This window comes from Monodelphis domestica, chromosome 2 (assembly GCF_027887165.1).
Source record: "Monodelphis domestica isolate mMonDom1 chromosome 2, mMonDom1.pri, whole genome shotgun sequence".
In the NCBI taxonomy this organism is placed as follows: Eukaryota; Metazoa; Chordata; class Mammalia; order Didelphimorphia; family Didelphidae; genus Monodelphis; species Monodelphis domestica.
In genome coordinates, this window is record NC_077228.1 from 176,308,120 (window position 1) to 176,314,119 (window position 6,000).

The following is a 6,000-nucleotide window of genomic DNA, read 5'->3' on the forward strand; positions in this document are numbered from 1 at the left end:
GGGTGCTGCCCCTCCCCTTCCCTCATTGAGGTCTGATGCTCTCTGGTTGGAGCAGTTCAATGGAAAGAAACTTTTCCATGACATGTGATCCTTTTCATGTATATTCTTGTCCCTGCTAATGAAGAATATAACATTATGTCTGCCTGATAGTACTATACTAGATACAATCAGATAATGCCAAAATCCACTCTCAATCTAATTGAAGGTGGTTCTAATGCCAGCATTCCTACCTTAGGGTTTGACAGTCAGGCAAAATAAGGCACTTAAGTTACTGAACAGTTTGAAAAAGGTTTACTTTGTCGTGATATGGCAAGGATATGTAACAAGAAGACAGGGCCTCTGAGCCTCTCTGTCTGGTCATTAGGACAGAAGATGGGGAAGGGTGTGACGACTTTTCAGAAATTCACTAAGTCCAAAGGGCCTGGACTATATGTATCTAGAAATATTTATGCTCTTAGGTGGCCAAGAAGTTATGTCAGCAAAGCTGGGGCCAGTCTGGTCCAAGGGACAGTTCTGACTCCTTCTTGTAATTTTTTATCATGTTTGATTTTTCATGACCCTTTGTGAAATTTCCTTGGCTAAGATACTAGAATAGTTGACTATTTTCTTCTTAAGCTCATTTTACAAGTGAGGAAACTGAGGCAGATGACATCAAGTGAATTGCCCAGGTCACACAAATAAAGTCTGAGGCTAAATTTGAACTTAGGAAGAGGAGTCTTCCTGACTCCAGAACTGGTGCTCTTCCTGCCTCCACTTAGGAAAGGCATGGTGCAGGAGAGGGAAAGGGGCCTGGACCTATTCCATTTTGTAGGTAGGGGAAAGAAGAAGAATTCTATCACACCACCTCAGAAGACAGGAAAGAGACAGTCAAGTGGTCCTTCATAAATAACAGCCCATACTTCTGTTAGAGATGAACATTTCAATGAGATTAAATGAAAAGAAACCAATTTAGGAGTGGATATAACTAATGCCAAGAGGTCCACTAGTATCCTGCTGAGTACTCACTCACTGAATTAACAGACTACTATGCAGCTTCCTGACAGGAAGAAGCAATGTGGGAAGGGCACTGGATTTAAAGCCAGATAAGTCTAATACTGCTACTTATCAACTTTCTGAAATTAAAAAATGTGCTGAATTTCTCCAGATCTTAACCTGTTCATTTGAAAAATGCAGGGGTTAATAAGATTATCTCTAAATCTATGAACTAAAAATAAACTTTGTGACTGTCCCAGCCAAAAGGTTAGCTCTCCAGCATGCTTTTCCAAGGAATGTCATTGATTCTTTATGAATTGAGAGGGGTAAGCTATAGAAACTAAGACCAGAGAAAGCCCAGCTGTACTCTGAAGTACTCCTTGGAGATCACTGATGAACAATGGAATAACCTGTGGAAATACATCAGATAGAAGATAATTAAAGATTGGATTTCTTTAGTGCCCTAAATTTTAATATCTGCCCATATGGTATATATAATGTACCCATATAAAAGAACAAAGGGTCACTGTGCAGGAGAGTGCATTAAAAATAGTCCAGTTCATGATTCTTGGCTTTGTTGGTTGGTAACTGGATAGAGCCGATGATTTGTTTTCATGAGGGCAACTTCTGAATACTCATATATGTACAAATACCTCATCACCAACAGGAACTTTTGTAAAGTAGCTTGTTCCAACAACCACTCGAGTTCTCAATTCCACAAATTTAAAGACTGGAAACTTCCTTTAAAAAACAACCCAAACCTCTTACCTTCCTTTTTAGAATCAAGACCAAGAATCAATAATATGTATTGATTCCAAGGCAGAAGTGCAATAAGAGCTAGGCAATGGGAGTTAAGTGACATGCCCAGGGTCACACAGCTAGGAAGTCTGATGCTGGATTTGAACTCAGAACCTCCTATTTGTATGCTGGCTGTTAATGGATCCAGTTGAGGGAGAGGCTAGACTCTCCACTGGTGGTTTGAAGATCACCTGGCAAGGTGCAGCTGCCAGTACTAATCTGGGTTTCCCCTTCCCAGGAGAGAGGGAGTCTCCTGAAGGAAAGCTGAACTTCCCTCTGCTATGTCAGCTACCTTCTCTGGAAGATTGACAGTAGAGGGAGGAAGGGTAGGGCAGTGCTTTTCTCAGAAACTCAGAGGTCTTGACTCAGCCAGGCTTTCCAGATGGGATGATTTTCATTTAAAGATTAATATCAAGGCAAGGTTCTTAATTAACAGGTTGTGGGGGAGGGTGTTAATAATTGATAAGAAGTCAAGATCCAATCAGCTGGGGGGCCCTGCAAGGGACATTATTGCATGCCTTGAGTTGGCTCTTGCCTCACTCTATCCCGCAACTCCTGCCTTACTGGAGATGTCTCTCCTGGAAAGAAATTTTCAGGAAAACAGGTCTGTTCTCCCTCCCTCCATCACCCACATTTACCAGCCCTTCCCTTCTCTAACCTCCTCCCCAGTAAAATCTTTCAGGGAAGGTCAAAATTATCAGAAAGTCCTGTATAGTGGAAAGACCCTAGAATTGAAGACAGAAGAATGGAATGTATACCCTCTGACAATTCCTAGCTGTGTGGAATGAAATTCTTGGGGGCTTGTACCCCCAAAATCACTCTAATGAGCAGACAGGAGACTTGATGCTGGCAGAGTTCATATGGCTTTATTCAGAGGTGTGGGGGATATAGAGTGAAGGACACTGTCTGGGCCTTAGATAGTGTCCTCAGAAGGTCAAGGAGGGCTACTTGGGCATAGATAGCAAGTTCACAAGTGGGGGGAAGGGGGAATGGGTGAGGCTTACTACCTGGGCATAGGTAGCATGCTCATAAGGTGTGGGAGTGTAGGGTGAGGGAATACTTGACTGGGCAGGGCCAGTATTCCTCACAAGGAGTGGGGATGGGGGGAAAGAAAGACAGACAGAAAAAGAGAGAGAGAGAAAGAGAGGGGGGTGGTTCCACAATCTGAGGTCCCAGAACAGAGGGCATTAATGCCTGGATTTACTTAGATTTTATAGGGATCCAACACAATGCTATCTCTACTTTCCCATCATCTGTATCTTATTCTACACTCCTTCTTCTATCCTCTTCAATCTTTTCCCAGTGCTTCTGATGTATCTAAGTATAGGAATATTCCTTAGGTTTGCAGTTTTTAGTTGCGTCGTGGTTTTAGGCCTGACTAAAGATTTATCAGATTGTAAAAATTCAGGCTGAAAATACTCTTTGAAACATTATTTGGGACATGTCGTCAACATTTATAACTTGTAAGTTTTGAGATTTCTCTCATACGAATTAGATCACCTCTAAACTTTTCCTCATGGGAAGAGAAGAAAAGGGGTGGGTAGTCTCTTAGTCACATTTGAAAAAGTATATTAAAGGTCTATATTAATATATATATATATGTATAAAGCTGCTGGGGAGGGGCTTCTTCTACTTTTCAAAAGGAGAGATTGATATCTCCTAGTGGAGGGCACCTAACTCCACTATGTTTCTATAGGAAGTTGCCAATCTATAATTACTAATGCTAATCAATTGTAATAGCCAGATGCAAAGGAAAGGATGGAATGTTGAGGGTGATCTGACTGACAGGTGAAAATCATTGGAATGGGAAGCTGGGAGAGATCCCAAGAGAAGTAGGAGCTTTTTGGACCTAAGATCTGAGGGTGAGAGGAGGTTTCTTGCCTTACTTGAGATTGTCCAAGAGCCAATGGAGAGACTAGCTCAGAGTATCAGCCTAGAAGGTTCCCAGGTTAAGACTCAATGTGGAGTGGAGAGACTTCCGGGTAAGCATAGCGGCAGTCTAGACGCAGGGCTCTTCCTCTCCTCAGCACCCACAGATATAGAATACTTCAAAAGACCAAAAAAAAAAAAACCCAAATTCATAAGAATGAAGGGACTCTACAGTAGGGCACAGCATTGAAGGTTCATGGAATTTGGGCATTTCCACACTATAAGGGGGTAAAAAAGCTCCCACCAAAATGTGAGCTGATCTACTCTCCCCCACCCAACCAATGGAGCCAGAGTCAGAGCCAGAGCGGGCCAGAATCAGTGAGTGAGCTAGGGGCACCTCTAGAGTGAGTAAGGGGCACCTCTATGTCCTTGTGAGCTGACTAAGACCACCAAAGACATACCCCTGAGAGCAGCTACACCTGAAACCCCAGTGGGCTAGGGAGCACAGACTGTGGACGCTCTTGGGAAGGCAGCGCAGAGAAGGGCAGTGAACAGCAGAAGCTGCGAAGATTCGAGAGCTTGCCTCAGGCAAAATCTTTGCTCTTTAACTCCATACACAGAGAGCCTGCCCATCTCACTCATATTTCTGACTAAAAAGGGAAGGAAAAACCTCCACAGTGATGGCAAATTGTGCCCAGGAGCTAGAATATCCCTCCACAAAATAAAAGAAGGCATTGACCCTGAAAAAATTTTATGAGGAAAAACCCAGGCCACAGAGGAAATGGAGGAGGAAATTAAAAAAAACCCAAAACCTTCCCCCCAAAATGGAAATTGTCCACAAGTTCTTGAAGAATTTAAATTGGAACGTAGAAAAAAGATGGAAGCCTTCTGGCAAGAAAAGTGGGAAATAATTCAAAGAGAAAATAACAGTCTAAAGGACAAGAATTACCAATTGGAGAAACAGCTGGAAGCCACAAAAAGCAGGATAGACCAAACCGAAAAGGAAATTCAAAAGGCTATATCAGAAAATCAAAAGATTAAAGCAGAAAACCAAAAGATTATACCAGAAAACCAGGCCCTAAGGACCAGAATTGGACAACTGGAAGCCAATGATCTTGCAAAACAGCAAGAATCAATAAAGCAAAGTCAAAAGCCAGACAAAATAGAAGAAAATATAAAATACCTCACTGACAAGATGACAGATCAGGAAAACAGATCATGATGAGACAATTTGAGAATCATTAATTTACCTGAAACGTCAGAAATAAACAGAAATCTTGAAATCATACTACAAGAAATCATCCAAGAAAACTGCCCTGATGTTCTTGAACAAGGGGGAAAAATAGACATTGAAAGAGTTCATAGAACACCCTCTACCCTGAATCCTCAAAAGACAACTCCCAGGAATGTAATTGCCAAATTCCAGAGCTTTCAAGCTAAGGAGAAAATTCTACCAGAAGCCAAAAAGAGACAATTCAGATACCAAGGAACACCAATCAGGATCACACAAGATTTGGCAGTTTCCACACTAAGGGACTGCAAGGCCTGGAATATGATATTCAGAAAGGCAAGAGAATTGGGTCTTCAACCAAGAATCACCTATCCATCAAAACTGCCTATATACTTCCAGGGGAAAGTATGGGCATTCAACAAAATAGAAGATTTCCAAGTATTTATAAAGAAAAGACCATAAATAAGAGGAAAGTTTGATATCCAAAAACAGAGATCAAGAGAAACATGAAAAGGTAAATAATAAAGAGAGAGAAAAGAGGAAAATGTTTTTTTTTAATTCAAACTCTCTTCTTTAAGGGCTACAATTAGATCAAATTATGTATATTACTACATGGGGTAATGTTATTTGTAACTCTGAAAATTTGTATTCATTATTATAGTAATTAGAAGAATCATTCACAGGAAGAGATTGGGGCATTAAGGGATATAAGATGTTATGCACACAAAGAAAAAGGGTGGGGAGGAATCAAAGAGGGTACCAGGAGATACTTGAAGAAATAAAATAAATAGAATAATCTGTTTTACACAAAGATACACATGGGAAGGGGAGGGGAAGAATACTCTTATAAGAAGGAGAGGAAGAGAGTGCTAATACATAATACTTAAACCTTACTCTCAGTGAAATCAACTCTGAGAGGGAAGAGCATCTAGATCCATTGGGATCTTGAATTCTATCTTATCCTACAGGGTAAGGGAGAAGGGAAAACTAAGGGGGTCACGGGGGAGGAGTACAAAAAGGAAGGGAAGGAGAGGGAGGAGAGAACTTAACAGACCCTAAAAAAAAACAAGAAGGGAACAAAAAGGGAGGGACCAGAAGTGGAAGCATATCAAGGGAGGGGATTATGGGGA